This window comes from Maylandia zebra, linkage group LG12 (assembly GCF_041146795.1).
Source record: "Maylandia zebra isolate NMK-2024a linkage group LG12, Mzebra_GT3a, whole genome shotgun sequence".
NCBI lineage: Eukaryota > Metazoa > Chordata > Actinopteri > Cichliformes > Cichlidae > Maylandia > Maylandia zebra.
Genome location: NC_135178.1, coordinates 18,371,427 through 18,391,786, shown reverse-complemented (window position 1 = coordinate 18,391,786; position 20,360 = coordinate 18,371,427). Strand labels below are relative to the sequence as shown.

General features: G+C 40.6%; 1 long non-coding RNA gene across 1 annotated transcript in view; it reads right to left on the bottom strand.

Annotated features, from left to right (window-relative positions):
• LOC101472994 (uncharacterized) overlaps positions 1-14,395 on the bottom strand; it is a 36,623-nt gene extending 22,228 nt beyond the window's left edge. Inside the window, exons 1-2 of the long non-coding RNA XR_001167439.4 lie at positions 14,062-14,395; positions 632-729 (exon numbers count right to left, since the gene is read on the bottom strand). This is a non-coding gene — a long non-coding RNA (uncharacterized LOC101472994). The remainder of the gene's footprint in view (positions 1-631; positions 730-14,061) is intronic.
• Between the last annotated feature and the right edge of the window lie 5,965 nt (positions 14,396-20,360).

Below are 20,360 nucleotides of genomic sequence, written 5' to 3'. Positions count from 1 at the left end.
AGGGCAAAGAATGGGTCATGGGATTTGATATTGCCCACGATCACGTTGCCTGAGCTCCCTTCAAACCGCTGTTATTCTGTTTACTGTGTCCTCTGGACCACTGCTAACATCTATGCCTTTATCCAACACACACGGGCTAACTTTGCTGCAGGCAAACACACACACACACGCACACACACACACACACACACACACACACACACACACACACACACACACACACACACACACACACATCGGTGGAGATAGGCATAGAGGAAAAAAAATCAGTCAAAACAACTGGCAACAAAGAAATTTGGATGTTCCAACAAAATTCTTTATTATTTTGTATTCAAAACATCCAAATGAGTTTCAAATGCATAATAAGACCGCAACATGTGTCTAGCAAATCGATAATTCAATTATGTTTTATAGAATAAAACAATTATTAATAAAAAGCCAAGCAAGAAATTGGTACAGAGTGTTTTACTGAAATGTTTTGTCCTTGAACTACCAGAGGTCACAATAAACTCATGTTTCTGATAGATACACAAAATGCACTAAAACTAAATGTTCATACACGTTCATTTCGAACAGTTTAGACCAACAACACACACACAAACACATACTTGGTTTATTAACCAAAGCTCACCTCGTGTGGGTCCATTAGAGAGCAAAACCCCCGAAATCTTGTGTTGACCTCTACTTCCTGCTGCAAGCAGTTCCTCTCTCAGCTCCCTTTCTCCAGCACTGCAGCAATGAAAGACATACACAACACAAGCAGGGAGTGTTTACCAAGCGGTAACCTTTACTTGTTGAACAGCTCTTCCCGAGCAAATCACAATTAACGGGTTTTCACCAAAAAAACATCAGAATGACAGCAAACACACAGTTATATGGTTAAGGAGGGAAATAGCTAGCATAGCTAAGTTTGCTTGGAGGAATTCAAATTGGCAATAACTTTGTGCAAATGTCTTCTCAACCTTTACTCTTTGCCACAAATAGTACGCCAAACCTGGGACCTTACAGAACATGAACGGCTGACTTGCGTATCACTTGAAGGTCATGGCAAGCAGTTTTGCATACTTCAAAATATCATTATAAATCTTTGCTCAAATGTTAAAGTTTTTGCTGCGGCGTTTAACGCTATAATATTAAAAGAGTCTGCTATTTCTTGTAAACTGCCTGATTATCTCTGGTGTATGCCAACACACTTTCTGCAGCCATGTTGTTTGAGTAATGCATTTGAGGTCAGAGATGGTCATTCCAGACTGGAGCAGCCTATGAGGATAGTTTGAGACTTAATTTGTGACTTTATCCAGTGAGCCACCATGTGAACCTGAACACATCCTTAAACAATCAGGATTATTTCATTTTAGCTTCTCATTTTCTGTCCTTTTGCCCCCTGTATATGAAATATGACCGGTGGAACTCTCCTCACCTTGAGACAGAAGTCAGTTAAAAAATTGGCCCGATGTCAGAAAGTTGAACATGGATGACAAAGCGTGCACTTTAGACATAACACTTCTTTAGGTTTCGCCGCTCTCATGTGGTGCTTATGACTCATTAAGAGGCTATGTACAGAAATATACTGTAGGCTACTATGTAGTCACTTTAGACTGGCTTTCTTTCCTCCTGTGTTCCCAAGTGATTGCGAGACTCTTTTAGCGAGTCAGTGTCAAACTGACAGGTGCCACATTTTATTAGAGCCCTGTATTAAAGCTCTCGCGCATGTGCAAAACAACACATTCACCCTTGCAGTGCGTGCTGTAAGAAGTAATTAATAATGCATCTACGACATCTTATTTTTCCCATTTACTTGCCTTTTTATTTCATCAAATACAGGTTTTACAAGCGCATTGATATCAAGCACCCTGAAAGAAACGTGGAAGTCTTGCATCTCTAAATTCAATCAAGACTTCGGGAGTAAAAAAAGAACAAAAAAAAAGAACCTAAATAAATAAATAAATCACTGAGATATCGGTGCATATTCTCATACTCCCCACTGCAATGTTCCACATATTTCTGAGTGTGTTTTGCGGTCGTGTGGCAAACCAGTGTGCGTGTGTAAGTGTCTGCATTCGTGTGTTGCTGTGTCTATGTGTGTTTCTAGCCCTACGGCAGAGTTTAGGGTAACTATACAGCATTCCCCCTCCACCTTCACCCTGTTCCCTTTGCGGCTTGTGTGACTTGTCTCATCCCATCTCCCTCCTGCTCCTCTATCTCCCTGCTTCGCTCTGCTCCCCTTGCTCTCCCCACCACAACGCTTTGAGCCTACATGTGTGTTGGGTGGATTGGGGGGCTGGTAGAGGTGCTACACTCTACCAAAAAAAAAAAAAAAATTCAAGCCGGCTTTCTTTTAAGCGACACTGTGGTGATGCATTGGATGCTAAATATAATGCAAATTGCAGACGTATACATATCACAGGCAATCGCGCACCGAGGCAATAAAAGACAACATAAAGGGAAATGTACACGAGCCATAAAATGATTATCTTGTGTGGAGAAACATTTTTTTTTTTAAAAAGCCCATTTAAGTGAGCTGCAGAGATTTGGAAGAGATTGTAAATTAAAATGGGGAAAAAATTACGACTATTTTGACTGAAGTGACGCAGGATTGACGGTGTCTTTCCCACATTGTGCGACACCTTCCAATTGCACCTGCCTATATGACAAAAGGGAGTAGTCGCAGAACAAAAGCATTTGCTTTATGAGAGGTGTGTCTTCTCTCCACCACCGTGGCTTACAGTGTTTCATTATCCAAAGTCAAGGTCTGCTTTGCCACCCAGCTCCCCCATGCTGCCTGTCTCATTTCCTCTCAGTAACAATCCATTAGTCAACGCGAGATTCAAACTCACAGCCTTTTAATTATTCTCACATCTTTGGCAATGCGCCAGGGCATACCACTCATCAGAGGAAACCGGGAGGTAGGGAAGGGGATCAGCTGATATTGTGTATATACTTTATGCATGGAAAACTGGGACAACAGGCAAGTGTGCAAGGACACAGAATTCACATGGGAATAATTACACGTAATCTTTGAGACAGTTTCAATGTATAAGGATGGCAACTCACAAATGAATAGACTAACAGAAATGCACATCCACGTACGGGAGTTAACGGCCATTTTAAGCTAAATCTTGAAATTGTAGCGAGAGCCAAATTTCCTTCAGTAACATACTTTCCCCAGATTGGTGAGCCCCATATTTTTTGGCGTGTAAGCTGTGTGTGTGTATTTGTCATTGTATGTGTGTATGTGTGTGTGTGTGTGTGTCTTTGCCTGAATCCTTGGGATGATGTGTGGCATAATTCATCTTGAATAATTTCCTGCACATTCTTTTTCATGCTCAGGAGCACTTCACGATGAAAGGGAATGCTAATGCTGCGTCTGTATCTGACTGCACAATGTGTGTTTGTGCGCTGGGGATGTGATTGCGTGTGTGTGTGTGTGCGCGTGCCCGTTTGTGCCCGTGTGTGCCAGCTCACTAAGCACATTTATGATAATTAACAGATAGGAGAGGTCAGCTAAAGTGTGTGTATGCGACAGCGAGAGTGAGTAAGAGAGAAGGAGACAGAAAATGATAGGGAGAACAGTAAAGCGTTCATTTACATAAACTTACAATATTGTCAGTGCCTTTCTTAGCCTGCTCTGTAGCGTTCGTATTGTCATTTTTGAAATTTTGAAATTTTGAAATCTATATATATCTATATAGATATATATATATATAAAGAAATAGTTGGAGTGTCTCATTACAGTGCTTTCATCGAGGCCTTAACGAAGGCTCCGCTGAAAATTGTTTCCAGGGATAAAAATACACTGACGTGCCAAATTGAAATTCCCAAAATATTAGCAAATGTGATAGCCGCAGTGCCGGTATTAGCGCTCGTACACAATAAGCGGCGAGCAACAGAAAGCTAAACACAGGTCGATCTGCTAAGTGACAGTAATCGAAGGAATTAATAGATGCAAATGAAATGCTCGGCATGCATAGCTGCCGACGACAGTATCTGAATAATTGACTCTCAGATCTGTGTGCTATCCACATGCTTCACGGAAATTTGTATGCATTAATGTGTATGCGTGCGTGTGTCTATGCCAGCGGACATTTTAGGTCTACCCTCCCCACAATCTCACTACCGCCAAACGCCTTAAGATGGTGGCACCTTGAGGCAGAGAGAGACACTCTTACAGAAAGCCAGTCTCCTCCTCCCTTTCCCCCCCTTCTTTCTCCTCAGGTCCTCATGACAACACAGGACAGCCCCCCCCCCACCCCCACCCCCCTTCCTAACCCTTAGCCCCCCTAATAAATATTTAATTCATCCCTCTCTAATAAGGATATTAGGCGAGTACACCCCAGCCCTGGCGTATATGCATGAGTCCTTTCTCATCAAATTTACATAAAAGGGCCAGATGCTAATGCGAGTGTAGCAACTACTGCTCACCATTCTATATGCAGTGGTAGTGCTTCCTCATCCAAGTGCTCATATAATTTAATTGCCGAACAGCATATATTTTTCAAACGATTCTCCGTATTCAAATTTGTAGCCCGGCCTCAATACCACATGCCTTACAAAACGCGCGACGATGGGCATATTTTAATTGTAGGGGATGCGGGTCTAAAATATTTGCGCTTATTTAATTTTTTTTGCGAAGCCCCTCCTCTCATACATAATTACAGAGGCACTTGATATGAAAAAGGAGGGGAAAAACAATGAAAAAGGGCGTTGTGTTTTACACAATCAAGAGCCCGCTCAAAAATGAATTACTAATTCAACGATTAAAGCCAGTAGAGTTTGGGAAATTGCGTTAGGATGACAATGCAGAGATAGTTTTATAATAGGAAATGATTATGAAAACAATGAGAGGCAATTTGAATTAAAACTGCACTTTGGAAGCAAGTATCTAGATACTGACAGATTGCGGTTGTGTACACAATGTGTTCTATATTTAAGAAAACAACATCTGAGTGTGCGTTGCCCTAACACCCTAACACCATCTAAATGCAGAGTATAGCACGCAGTCTTGTGTATGTAATTAATAGAGAATGAATTATGCAGTGACACCAAATGTATTATTTACACGCTTTGAAGCAGGTTTCAGATGCAAGTGTACTAATTCATTTATAGTGCATAGTATTTGCATAATCAAAAGCCAGCAGAGCACAGATATAGACAGGCAGACAGCCAGATTCAGACTTTAGCAAAAATAGCACTTGTGCGTACAGCCTTAGTCTGCACTGCTGCTGCCACAGTGCTGATATCTTATCGTACAGCCACGAAGCTGAAAGCATATTTTACTAGTAAGTTGTTGTAATGTTAGATTTTAGGGAATTACAAACATCTTATCAGCTTAAAAAACACTCCATTAAAAACTTCAACAGGGGGTGCAGGTAAATAGTAAGATAAGCTATATATCAACTTGGATTTCAATTATTTATTGATTTATTGATTTTTAGACAATAAGGTGGGAAATTCTTTTTCTGTTTTTTTGTTATGCATTAAAAAAGGCTGGCTTGTATTTCCTCAAAATTCCCTCCTATGTCTGTTTTTTTTTAATTGTCTTGAAATTGAGCTTTTTGTGGAATATTTTTTACACTGTGATTAACTTTAAAGGTGATGCATAAAATATGGGGGGAAATGTAGGGTGCTTTGAGAGCATAGCATGCATACTGGCGATGCAGATTAATAAGATTTGGGTTTGGGTTAAGTGAGGGGGTTAGAAGTGTCAGTCTTGGAATTACCAAATTTCAGCTTCACTTTTGCCTTTCCTTAATGTTCAGTTAATGGAATAAAGTTCAGAGTTTTACGCATGCTCAGAACATTTTCAGATTATCATAAGATAGTTTTAAATGATGAATGTAAACTCATTTTGGTTCCAGTTTTGAAGTTTTGAAGATGAAATTTTTAAACATAGTCAAATAATTTGACAGTCTACTTACATTTTATTTCTAACATCATACTAAAAAAGATTAATGATAATATTAACAGAGCTCATAGTTGCTGACAAAGGCAGGATTACACCATACAAACAACAAAAATGTGTTGCTTTCAAACTCAATCCCATTATGTTGCATAACAGACATTTGACAGTTAAGTGAGGTGTCTGACTAACATGTCGGTCATGCATATCCACACAGTTAGTTGAAAGAGGGGGGGCATACAGTGTGGCAGAGCACAGCATACCCGCTGCTCCCCACAAGACATTCAAGTGGCCATGCATGATGTCATTAAAAAGGGCTGGGCCATGACATTCTTTAGTGGATTATTGGCAAGTTGTGGTTGGCTGGTCTGTTATGGAGAGTGGCTGATCAGATCCCTGTTAATCAGCAGCGACACCCTTAGTGAAGTTAGTGACACTTTTAAGCGTGCGTGTCTGTAAAACACGAATTTGCTATCTCAGACTCTGTTTTGTGTTATATATCGAGACGCTTATGAATTTTTCACGAGCTAGATTACCATAATGACTTCAGTTTATGAATTTAAAAAAAAGAGGAAACAAGAAGAAACCTGAAGCTAATCAATTAACAAATGTCAGGGATTTAAGCAAAAAGATGTAACCTTACACAAAAAGCTGTGTTTACGCTAAGCCACGGAGACAGGGGTAGGTGGCATTCTAGTTTCTTGCATAAAACACTCTGTATTCACCTGCGCACACAGACACGCACACAAACACACACGCTGAAACTAGGAACCTGTCCTGCATTGGCAGGGACTGATGCTGCCATGCGCAAGGTGATCTCACCTACCGTTGCCAAGGCGACACCAACCAGAGGGAAAAGTTTATTGTGTGTGCGCATGCGTCTGTGTGTATGTGTATGTGATTGTGACAGAAGCTTGAGCTGCAAGAAGAGAGGGAGGAGTAGGAGAAGGAGGGCCTGCAGGAATTCACATTGTGCCTGGCTTGTTTAAGGTTTATGCCTCATTCACTTACTACCCTTTATCAGGGGAAATACTGAACTGGCTCATTCAATTATCAAGGCAATAAATTCAGCATAGTCGTGTTGTTAAAATAGCAGGCCAGGGCTTTATTGGAGAAAAGACCAACATATGGGGAGGAAAAGAGGTCCGTGTCAATTAATTTGCATATGCTATATGGAGAGACAAAGATAAACAGGAAAACATGGAGGCCTTCATGCATACATGCTCACACACTGACAGGCATGCAGACGCATACAAGGATGCACAATGCAGGCATACACGTAAGGTCCACCACACTTGCACAGCGCTACTCATTTAGGGAAACAGACAAACAATCCCCCCTACTACCAGCTGGTAATGTTGAATTCTATTAGTGATGAAGAGCTAACTCAGACTATAGGAGTCATCTGCTCATCAATGGGTGGTGGTGGCCTAGGCTTGCTCCACAGCCATGAATGCACTGAATTCATTACCCCTGGTGCACAGATGGTGTCTGGCCGCCTGTCTCAAGTTCAAGTTCATGTCCAGGGGACACACACACACACACACACACACACACACACACACACACACACACACACACACACACACACACACACACACACACACACACAGAGATATACACAAAAAGAGTGAGACATGGCCCAAGCCAGACAGACGTTGTTGACTGAGACACAGCTATTGTTCCCTTTCATCAACATGACTGTGGTAGTCTCACTAGCTATCCACGATGCATGGTAGGGCATAAACGCCACTATGTAGATACACATGATGTCTTTTTTTTTTTAAACTAAGTGGCTGTAACTAACTAAGTAGCGTGTATAATTCTGTATACCCACAATCTGCCAGCTTTTCTAGCTGCACAGGAATATATATATATATATATATATATATATATATATATATATATATATATATATATATATATATATATATATATGTGTATATATATATATATATATGTATATATATATATGTATATATATATATATATATATATATATATATATATATATATATATATATATATATATATATATATATATATATATATGTACATACGTGTGTGTGTGTGTTACCTGTATGAGAACTATATACTATATTCACATCCTTTGTCTGGCGCACAAATTATCCAAGTCTGGTACATACTATAAACCTGCTATTGCACCTGCCTTACACAGCACAGAGGCACAGAGGAATCACATAAAGCGCCCAGACACATTCACATAAAATATGCTGATTGCACGGCCAATGAATATGAAAACACCTTCTATGATGGTCGTCATGGTTATGTTACTCAACAAATCAGGTGACAACAGTGGTGTGGCAGCAGTGGACTGCATGTGTGAACATGGATGGAAGGCTAACCGATTATATATATATTTAAATATATATATATATATATATATATATATATATATATATATATATATAGATACGAGAATGAGAGCCTTGTTTGTATACTATACTGTACTAGGAACACCTCCGTGAATAATATAAAAGCTTCCTCACAGACTGGAGGACCCTTAACTAATTTAAGGCATATTTTAGAGACCATGCACAACAGAAGATGCACATTTTCAGGATCAGTTAAATGTAAGTTTCAGATGGGGCCAAGTAATCATCACATGTAGAGAATCCTATTGATTATTTTTTGGACTTATGGCAGCAGTGGCTTCCACTTCATATAAAACCAGCATTTTGAACCAAATTAGAATTTAAAAGCCCAAAAACTACACAAACGCTAGCCGCCAATCATACTGCATCTTCCCTGCATGCAGCAAAGGAGGTTATTAAGTAGGAGAGACATGCAAGTGTGATTTGCAACTGTTTGAGACCTGATGCTGCTCTCTCCTGGTAATAGCACAACCAAGCATTACATTTCAAATTCTATTCACAAGCCTTGAACTAAGGTCCATTAGTGACTACTAGGATAGATCAGCAGCATACACAAATTCAGCATATATGCTTTTTCTTTCTTTTTCTTTTTCTTCTTCTTCTTCTTTTTTTCTTTTTTTTTAAAGAAAACCAATATATATATATATATATATATATATATATATATATATATATATATATATATATATATATATATATATATATATATAGCATAATTTGTAATAAGGACAGGCTGAATATGCCACAGTCGAAAATTTGGCTAATGACAGGCTATGAGATGTTGCCTTAGTGACGGAGGCATTTTTTAAATTTTTTTTTTTTTATATTCCTGACTCCGAGTTGACATTTGGTGTGCCCCCCAGACTTAAAAACACTGTTCTCTTTCATAACGCTAGACAAGGATTTCAATCGACTTAACCGAGGACAATAAGACTTGTTTTATTCACCGCAGCTCGGCCCAAATTGTGTTCTCAAATTTCTTTCGGCCAAACGACCCGGTATTGTATGCCGTCTTTGACAGGGGTCGGGAACAAGAGACACTAGTTTTGTCTGACGGTGTGAGAAAGTCTGCAAGAGACCTTTTCAGCAAAGCCGGTGTTGAATTCAGCCACTGTGCCTCTGTTTAACACGGCACCTAAATAATCCTCTGTTGCAAAAGACTGTGAACATATGCTGAACTTGAAATAGGACTTAATCAGATGGGGTTTTTTAATCTGAACTTTTTTAAAAAAGAAAGGGAAAAAAGAAAGGAAAAACATACACTGTGAATGGGAGTACAAAGAATGAAAATGAAATTAAATCTGTAAATATTCAAAATAAACAGGCAAGCTGGAAACACGTGGGTTGCAATGGAAACAACCTCTCATTTTTAAGATCAGGCAATCATCGAGAAGGCTAGCAGGCATCTTCGCAAGCTTACAGGCGTTAAAAGCTCGAATCTACAGCACCATGAGTGATAAACTTCTTTTACTGGAGGAAATGTGTTTTCTTTTTTTAAAGGCCCGTCTGAGGGAGGCAGTTAAATGTGCGTTACAACGCTGGGTCCCATGTGTCACCCCACAGTTTTATCTGTGCCAGCTAATTTTCTACCCCCGACATTGTTTTCTTAATCTCAATTAGGACGTTCGCGGTCAAGTTCAAATACAAAGTGCTGAGCTGTGATCCATTCAACTGCTCCAAGACTCATTTGCAAAATTATTCTCGAGGAAAATGCCCGGATACGCGCGCACACAGGGCACATGCGGCCATAAACCGCAGAGTTTTAAAATAATGACACCCCCCCCCCCCCCCCCCCCCCCCCCCCCCACCAAGTCCTCATTATCACTTGCTACAATTGTGGAGACATTAACGCATTCAGGACCGTTACTACTCCAAGTTTAGGAGCGCCGCGTCGGCTGGGGCTGGGAAACGTCGCCTCTTTCTTTGGGGATGCAGATGAGTCTGGTGCACTTGACGTCTTTTCATGACCCCTGTCGTCCCCCATCCCCCCACCCAGCCCCTCCAGGTCCTCACGGCGCTGTCTGTCATACTGGGCCTGGGCATGGCATTGCCACTTGCCCCACCGAGCGTGGGAATGGGATCGTCCAGTCGTTCACATCTCCTGCACTGCGGTTAACGGAATCAATTAAGCGGGCCCGATCCCCCACCCCCTCCCACCCCAACATCTCCCCAATCCCCTCCCTCCCTCCTGTCCTCCCTCTTCTGCCACCTCCCTCCTGCTTTTACCCCTATCCCCCACCTCTCTCTCTCTCTCTCTCTCTCTCTCTCTCTCCATTTTTGTCACTCCAGTATATGTCCTAATTATTACTGTTTGGAATGCCAGCGCCGTTTCCTGACTCGATCATGCTGGAATAAGAAGCATGGAGTCGTACACGTGGATTACTACAGAAGCTCTTAATGCCAATCTTTAATGCTCCCCATAAGCTTAAAAACTACATTTAGATTGAAAACAATTTGTAGAAAGTATGAAACAATTTAACATAAGTGTTTCAGTCTAAGGAAAAGTTCAGCGTGCGTGTGGATAAGCTTGCACGTGTGTAAGGGGAGGGAGGGATACAAAAATGATAATAAATAAAAGAACAAAAATAAACCCATTTAGATGAATCACATCTACAGTCTCAGGTCCATGGGGAAACTGAGTAGGAATAGGTGGTCCAAAAGTCCTCGACGAGTCTGGAAGTAGTTTTTACTTTCGGTTATCTAGCTTTATGACGAGCAGAACACTCATACAGCTAGATAACCAAAGATAACAACCCACTTCCCAATCTTCAGCAATAATCCACATGTGTATTTCATCTTCTGGTCTCCAAGTTTCCATCTCTCAGAACTCAAATATACATAGCGGTGGGGAAAAAAGTCATCAGTTTCCTGCTTCAAGTCACATTGTGCATTATATCCCTTATATTCCCTTATTTTTGTCGTTGAGGGGACCATAGTACAGCCCGAACTGTTAGACACCTGGTGTAAAAGAAAAAAAAAAGATATATATTCCCAGTGTTAATGTCATATTCACTTGACATTAACCAGTATTACTGAGCTGAAGAGGGCCTTCAAAATCGCGGTAAGGTGTAGTCATCCTTGCACAGGGGCCATCATTTGCAATGCAAATAGCTTCAATCCCACAAAAGGCTCTTTCGCCTCTATTAAGTCGTTGTGGCAGTGGCAATAGATATCCTGCGAGGCCAGTGGAGAAGAAACGCGGCAGAGAAGGTGGGAAATCCTGTTTCCTGTGGAAAGTGCAATAACAGCAGAGGGAATTACGACGCAAATGTTTCGGATTATGAAGACAGGAGCTTGTTTTTTTTTCTTTCTTTCTTTTTTGGCCAGAGTGTCAAGTTGTCCGCTCGCATCCAATGTGTACTTAAGGAAAGATAAAAACCGATGACTATGAGCCAAAGGGTCCGTTCTGCAGGCTTGCATGGTCGATCAGTCTGAAAAGGGGGGGATAAGGGCCATCCCCAAAGGATAAGGGGCTGGGGGTGGCCAAAATATGGACCAACCCCAGTGAGGTCAAAGGCCTCAGACCACGACAAAGTAACTCCGGTGATGTCATAAAAAAATCGCAAATGCAGCCTCATATCAATGCTCAATCTTCATCCATTACACAGAGCGCGTTGGAGTAAGTCCGCCTTGCAGCGAGCAGTCTGCACACCCTCTCTCACACAGGGATGAAAATGGATCGCAGAGGGAACCATATGTGGGGTTTTTTTTTTTACACAGAATGAGAGCGATACTACTGCTTTTAGTGGGAGACTCGAGCAGAAATTGCAGCTATTAAACAATAAAAACGAAACAACTTTGTGAGGAGAGCATCGCTGCGCTGCTTGAGCGCCAGCGTCTTCCTGTCTAGGCTGTATTTTTCTATTCGCAATAACACGGTACCCGTTTGCTCACTGCTCTGCTCCTCACACGAGACACATCTGTACAACAGGAGTCAAATTGCTCTCACGTGCTCGATCTTTGCGTCGAAATCCTTAATAGCCGCTTGTGTGTTGTTGTTTTTGTCTTTTTGCCATCGTCGCAATCAGATGGGCAGACTACAATGGCATTCAGGTAGGCTGCCGGTGTCGCCTCCCGCGGAATGAGACCCCAGCGCTTTTCCGCGAGGATGTTAACCCGCTCACTTTTTCCGTAGAAATGCAAGTAGTTAACTGATAGCTCGGCACAAATAGGTCAAAAATATAGGGGCTCTGTAAGTGTGTCAACAATAACACGCACATGGAACATGTGATGGATCATGCGCAGGAGCATGCAGCTGCAGGTTATCGAGTGCATTTCTTGTATCCTGTGCAGAACTTTGATTCTGTTCGAACTGAGAAAGGCTCTCAGCTCACAATAAAATAAAATTAAAAAGGTCAATCTCACACCTTGGCTGAGTCGGTTCATGCGTGCATATCGGTGATAAATTAACATCCAGTTATTTGTCAATGGCACATTAACTTTTTTTTCTCCTCTTCTTCAGGTGTTCCATTCACTTGCTACAGTTTTAGACCTGGCCCTCAAGTGTACTCTCATTTCGTGGATGGGAGGGGCAAAGCAGAGGTGTTTTAATGAGCAAATATGAGTCACAGGGCCTGTGCATTTCAATGGGGGATTACTCTACACACTTTACTCCTTCAAACGTTCACAGTCACATCTAGTAAATTCATATTTGCGAATCTCAGCTGTCCATTTCCAAACAACATATTCCACTCGCAACGTGATATATCCGAATTTGCCCAAATGCGATCTCCGCACAATGGAAAATGCCCCCAAATTATATAATTTACGCACACATTGTTAATGTCTTTATTTCTTTTAATGCACCGTAAGCTTCACCACATCCAAAAATCATCCTGTCCTTCTGTTGATCTGTTGGGTGACTAACTGCATATCATTGCGGTTTTCGATATAAAGCACACCTGATTAAGGTAAAGAGGGGTTCAGAATGGGCCTCCACACAGAGACCACGCTCTCATTACAGCTCACCGTTTTTCAGAGGTAAGACCTGCTGATCCTTGTGCAATTACAAGAAGCTGCATTTCCGCGAAAGTTAAAGACACAATGCCGAGAAGCCAAACATTTCAGAAGGGTGCAGTTCTCTTTGCAGTATTAGCTTTATTCGAACATACGACGCATTCATGCTAATAACACCTACATAAGTAAAACTGTACAACGAACGCTTTGTTTTTAAGACGGTGTGTGACGATTTTGGTGACGTTATTCATTCAGAGTAAAGTCAAACTTTTTTGTGTTTTTTGTGTCTTTTGTACCAAGACATTTCAGGTCCAAACACGGTGGATTCATTGGCGCTGAAGTATGCCTTATGTGGGTGTAATAATAATGTCAAATTTTGGACAGCACTTCTTTTTATGCTCGGCTGTTTTTCATAACCAGAGAGGACGAAAGAAGATTATCTCTGACGCACCCTTTACTCTAGTAAGACTGCTGACAATCTTTAAAGATGACTTAATTGCAGAAGGCTGAAATGAAAGAGTGAAGACGCTCTTAAAGTTAATAGCATTAAACTATTCTTTGTGAGAATAAAGCCTAACTTAGGATCTGAATGCATCTAAAGGCTGCCAATCAGTGTCTTATTTCCAAACTGTGCAAAAAAGGTTAAAAGCCACAAACTTCACATTTCTTTCCTGAAAGTGTAACGCAATTGCGAGACATCATTCAGCGACGTATTTTAAGAAAACAGCAGCGCATGTTTTTAAACGATAGTCTAGATTCAACTTTTGCGCACAAGGAAATCTTTAAATCAGACACACAAGTTGCACTTACTTCCTAATGGCGAGTCACAATCAGACCAGAAGCCGTCCCAACCCGGTGAAGAACAACGGGGTCCGAGTGTACCGTGATATGGTGTATGTTCCCTTCAAATATCCCAGCCGTATTATTTGGTGGGTGGGGGAGCGGAAGGGAGGGGAGGGGGGGACTTTAAAATTGCCGCTAACACTCTAGCCTGTATTCGGCGTGCTACAGCTGCTCTGTGCAAAGCATGAGCATCCCACGCACATGACAGACGAAGAGAAGGAGAAAGAGGGAGGGATGGGGAGAGGGAGAGACACAACTTTCCCATAACGTCTACAAGCACCAAATAAAAAAAAGTGCATGCACAGTTGAGCTTCTCAGAGTGTGCAAGTTTTTTTCTCCCCCTGTTGATGGTGGGTTCGGATGAGGAGGGAGGGGGTGATGATGATGATGATGAGGAGGGGTTGTGGGTTTGGGGGGGTAAAGTCCATCCTTCTGTGTGAGCAGAGGACGTGCTCTGAAATTCAAACAAGTTCCCTCGGTTCTTTTGTTGCACGCACGAACTAAGGCAGCATTGTTCGCGGTTTGGCGTGGACAACTCCCTCCTCTTGCCTGACCAGGTTGCGAAGTGAGCCTCGCAGTTGGGTGGTAATGAATTTGCTGCAGGCGCTTCGCTAACACGCTTTGACAAACGGAACGCATTTACCGGTTTCCAGACAGAGGGGAAATGATTTGCTACATGCAATTCCCAAACTAAGTCTAGAATGGGGTCAATAATGAAAAGAAAGGGGAGAAACACACTTTTAAACTTCACTCAGAATCTTTTGATTCAATCTCGATGTACAGCACAGGCCCATACTAAGACTTATAAATCCACCTTGGTCCCAGTTGCCTAATAAGAGGTAGGCTAATCTCATAACACACACACCGCCCCTCCCAAATTGGACACACACACACGTCCGCACGTATACACAGCTTGGAGAGAGAGTGAAAAGAAAAGAAAGATGAGATTTTTTTTTACACCACAAAAAAAAAGTTAGAATGAAGTGACCCACTTGTCAGTAACCTACAAGTAGCCAGTGTCTTTATATAATTCTCTCGGTGAAGACGTACTTTTTTCTTTTTGGGGGGTGGGTGGGGGGGATATATTATACTGTTCGATATTTCCCAGTAAAACTAGTTAAAAGGCTTTCCTCCTGCCAGAACACCATTTCTTCCAGGCAAACGCCTCGGGCTTCCCGCTCTGTTATTTCCACCGGCCACAATTTCCACGTAGCCTATTTTTCATTTCTTTTAGCAAATCATCATGTGACCGAAACAGGGAAAATGCAAAAAAAAAAAAAAAAAAAGGAAAAAAAAAAAGGAAAAAAAGGTGTGTGTGTGTGTGGGGGGGGGGGGGCTCCAGGCATCCTCTCTCATTTACCCCCCTTACCCCAGCCCCATCCTTTGCCTAATTGCAGGCGTATCCATTAGATTCAACCGGATTCACGTTTTAGTTTAACAGCGAGGGCACGTTCAATGACGTAGACAAGCATATCAGCTACGTGCAGCCATATTTAAATACATCAAGGCAATTAGCGCATCAAAATATGCAAATCCCTCTTACTACATAGTCCGCCCGGCCGCAGTCGGAGTATTTCCCCTCAGCCTGTTCTTGGTGCGTTGCCGTATTGAAAGCCAACATAGCTTTGTTTTGTCTTCCAAAGAAGCTTCCCTAATGTGAGCAAGACAGAATTAAAGGGAAACATGAAGAGAAGGAGAACCCAGGCTCCTGCGTGGAAAACCGCCCATGCGTAATGAGACGACCCGCTCCGCCATTCTCAATTCTCCGACGCCGTTGGCTCTGGTGTGCGTATTATTTTTAATATTGATGCATATTCAGAGGGTAGATTTGCATTACACACTTCTTGCTTGCTGTTTATTGCGACGCATTTCCTCATGTTTTGACCGTTTAGATCTGTGCAGAGCTCCTGTGCACCTTCGTAGCGATGATTTCCTTTATTTTTCAAATGCAGTAATCAAATTATTTGACTAATGCTGGCTTATATTAAGCCGACAGCGAAGATAGCGACGTCACTGTGTGCTTAAGAATTAAATAATACACTGGATCTTAATGTAAATCGGCGATGTCTTTTGAATACGTAAATGCACCATGCATGAACAAAGAGCTCTCTGGTGGGCAAACAATGGGCACTCAGCATAGGTGATAGCATAGAGGTGATACTGATACGACTGTCTCAGAGCAAGAAACTGACAGTGTCGAAAAGTAATAACTAAAAAGTCTGCTGTCCCGTTTGTGAGGGGAAAAAAAACAGTGACGCAGCGCTGACATTTAGGTTGCAATTGCTCAGCCTGTCTCCTTAGTGTCCGTGCACGCGCACAGAGCTGACGCCAGGGACGAGAGCGCGAATGCAAGTGCTCTTGGAGAAAAATATCCACAAACATGATCACATGTTTATATGAAACCAAGTAGAAATGCGTTAAAACATGGCAGTTTTCACCTTTTTTCTCCTCCCCTTCCCTCTTTTTATGATTCATTGTGTTTCCGCACGGGTCTTAAATGAAAAATCTGACCACTTACCTCCAAGTTATCATAATCCAGCGCTGCTGTTGCTGCTGCTGCTGCTGCTGTTAATTTGTGTTTGGTTATAGGTCACTTTTCGATCAAGTTGCTAGGACGTTTTCCGGGAGGTCAAACTTTCTTCTAGCAGCCACAGCAGATGCAGCCCCTATGGCTACTCCCCTTGTCATTGAACCTTATTCTTAAATTGCTCGTGACTCAACACCAATGGTCAGGCTGGCTCATGTAAAGATATTCAAAGCCACAAGAGTCCGTCACCACACCTATGCGTGGCTTCTAACTAGAAAGCAGCCCAACATTACTTTTTATAAAAAAAATATTAGAATATTTGGGAATCCATTCATCATCCTTTGTTGCATCACACACGTATTCATCACCATCACCAAAAAACAAAATGTAACGCGTAGGCCTTTATCGTTGGAAATGATAAATAACTGAGCATATTGATTAGTGGTCAATTTTAAGAATGTTTAGTGTTCACTCTGGTGCTATAGCTTGAACAAAATGAACGATTCTTGCGGTAATAGTTATTTTGTGATTTAATGATGACGATGTGAAGAAAGGTTTTTATACTAAAGGGTCTGGAAAGGAGGCTTTCTCTTTTTTTAAACAAATGTAACCTTTTATTATTTTACTTGTTATCCTTTTAGTGTAACCAAAACGGAAAAAGAAAAAAAGAAATGGATCTGCGCAATTCGACAAAGCAAAAGAAAGAGCTTATGATGTTATACGTTTTAATTGGGAGACCACTACGTTTCTGGGCACGAACTTACATTTACACTTTCCAGTTCTGTAATCGGAGTTGGGGAGGAGATCAATTCGCTGTTCCGTCATCCTCATTTGAATTGTATATAGAAGAGACACCTTCATGGTGGATTCCCACTGTTCCTCATGGTAAAATCACTTGTTTGCGTGGATAATACAGCCTTTATCTCGGGTCTTATCAGGACAACAGATCCCCAGCAAATGAGACAATGTGATTTCAAGTAGGGGCACAGAAAATCGAAAGGCATGTCGTTTTTAGGAATAAAAAAAAATATTATTGAGAGATGAAGCAGTGATTCGGTTCTCAACATGCTGAATTTAATCCTCGTTTAAAAGGGAGCAAATCAATGAGCGAAACCAGTTTGGATCAGATAACATTAACTGATCTTCGAAAAGACAAAAATAAATAAATAAACAAAATAAAATAAAAAATATTGCCTATTTTCCAATTTGAGGCCAGGGTAGACGTCAGCCTACGATGCAGTTTGTAAGAGGACCCGGGGCGCTTTGTCTGGCACATGAAAACGGTATTCAGAAACTGGCGTAATGAAACACCTCCAAGGTAAAGAACCAGCCAAGCTTTTTTTAAACTGAATACCTGAAACTGTAAAAGTGCGAGGTCTCTCTTGCAGCTGTGTTCAAAAATAAAAACTTTTTTTCTCTTAAAGTAATAAGAAAAACTGTATTATTATTATTATTATTATTATTATTATTATTATTATTATTATTATTATTATTATTACTATTATTATTATTATGTCACAGTTGTTGGGGTTTTTTTTCTTTTCTTTGCAACAGAGTACACATTATCATTGTTTTCACAATCGGATATTAAGCAGTAATTGTTAGAATTAAATGATAATAAATAGTGTATTATGTATTTACACTTACCTCAAAGAAAAATGGATGAAGCAGCTGGTGGAGTACACGGGACCATTCAGGGTCTGGTCTACAGCTTCTTTTGGAGAAAGACGGCGAGGAAGATCCAGGTTGTGAGGGCATCGACTAAACAGCTAAACGGTGACATCTAGTGGTGATTTCTAGTTTGAGTACTCACGGTGAACGAGTGTGCAGCCTACAAGGGTGAACGAGTATCTGTTCCTACCAACGCCACACTGAACTTGCGCAATCCAACGTCATGCGTGCAATTTAATGTACATTCATGATCTTAAAATAAGCCTGATGCTGGAAACACACATGCCCTCAGAACTCTTTCATTTTAATGTTACAAAAGCAGCAACTGAAGCCCTAACTGGGCTTTAAGCTAAGAATGTATTTTAGATATTGTTTTCCCCACCCTGTAAATGTACAAGTGCTGTCTTGATTTTAATTTATTTATTTTAATTTATTCACCCTGAAGGCGCTGATTTTTTTACAATTCGTTTTTTTTTTTCCTTTTTTCATTTCTATAGTTTTTTATCAAAAAAGTGGCAGCCCGTTTGCAGATTCAGGTTTATTGCATCAGTTTGAAAACTGTGAAACCTGTTGTCACAGTATATTATTTTTGATAGATAATTCATTATGTTTGGTCTGCAGTGACCTTACAAACCTTCTTTCACACGTTACTGGTAGAAAACTCTTCAAAATCACTTCAGTGTGTCTGGTATTAATGTAATGGCGAAAGAAAATGTGAACATTTAGACCGTTTAGGAAACAGTGTCAATAAAGATGCTGTAAACATTAAAACTGTTACTTGCCGGCATCTGCACACTCCTGCTCCAGTCTGCACAAGTGAAGAAGTCAGTAGAATACATCGAAGCATTAGCCTCATTGTTATATATGATCTTAAAAGAGTAACTCCGTTACTTTTAGATCGTGAACAGTTGTTTAAAGCATATTTAAAGTGATGCATGTAGACATGTTGCTGATGTAGCAATTACTTGTGAAATAAAATAATATCCAAAACGTGTTGAATCTGTTTCTTCGATTTGCCATCTTTAAATACGTGCAATTAATAGATGACGTGTGACAAGTTTATGTATCATTTCTTGTTACCTATTAAAGAAAAAAACAAAAACATATTTCTCAGCAAAAAGAAACGACGGCCAAATTGTAGACTACAAAACGGTAGAAAAGCAAACGAAACCTAATTGCAATTAGTTTCTCGATAATTCTGAAACCATCCTACAGGCAGGCCTATGTTCACAGCAACCCACTGCAACGTTTCTCTTCCTGGAAAATATATTTATTCATATCGATTCACAATTTTTCTGCATGTAGTAAGTAAATAAATAAATAACGCTAACGTTAAGAAGCGATAACTTCAAGGAACAATGACTTCAGACTAACAAGAAAAGATAGAAAAGGGGCCTTTAGAAAATATAGACGGTAGACATATATTATATATATCTAAAAAAAGAGAGATTTATATAGAAGAAAAAAATGAAAAGAAAAACGCTATCAAAAGGATTTCTTTGGCATTACAAAATGTTCGAAATCTCGCGATGGATTTATTTTTTATTTTTGTAAAACTGTAATTCGTTTGTTTTTTCTCTCTTTCTGTGTGTGCCTGTCTATATAGGTATTCACTAATGTTATTACATTTCCATTCGAAAAAAGTGATTCTTTCAGGTAAGCTATACAGACCTGTACTGCCTGCAGAAAAATGCATGAACAGTCAGGAAAATTTCTTCCTTTTTTGCGTTTTGATAACAACACAACCCAATAATTGTTACAATAAAGTTAAGCTATATTTTGGGGGTCAGTCATTGCGAAATAACTGTTATAAGAAAAGCTGAAAAAAATAAAGACTGTCATGTATTTTATAGAATAAGCTGTCCACTCTCTCTTTGATTCAGACTTCTGAGTTGTTTTGCTTTTTTCCCACTTTTTTTTATTGAAGAAAAATCGAGTAGGACAGGAGTAGGCCTAAACCTTTACCTTGTTTCTTGTGGTGTGGAGCATACGACTGTGATTGCATTGTTTAGGATCTCTGTGCTCTCATGTTTAAATGTAGTTTGATTTACTACTCAGAAAGACGATG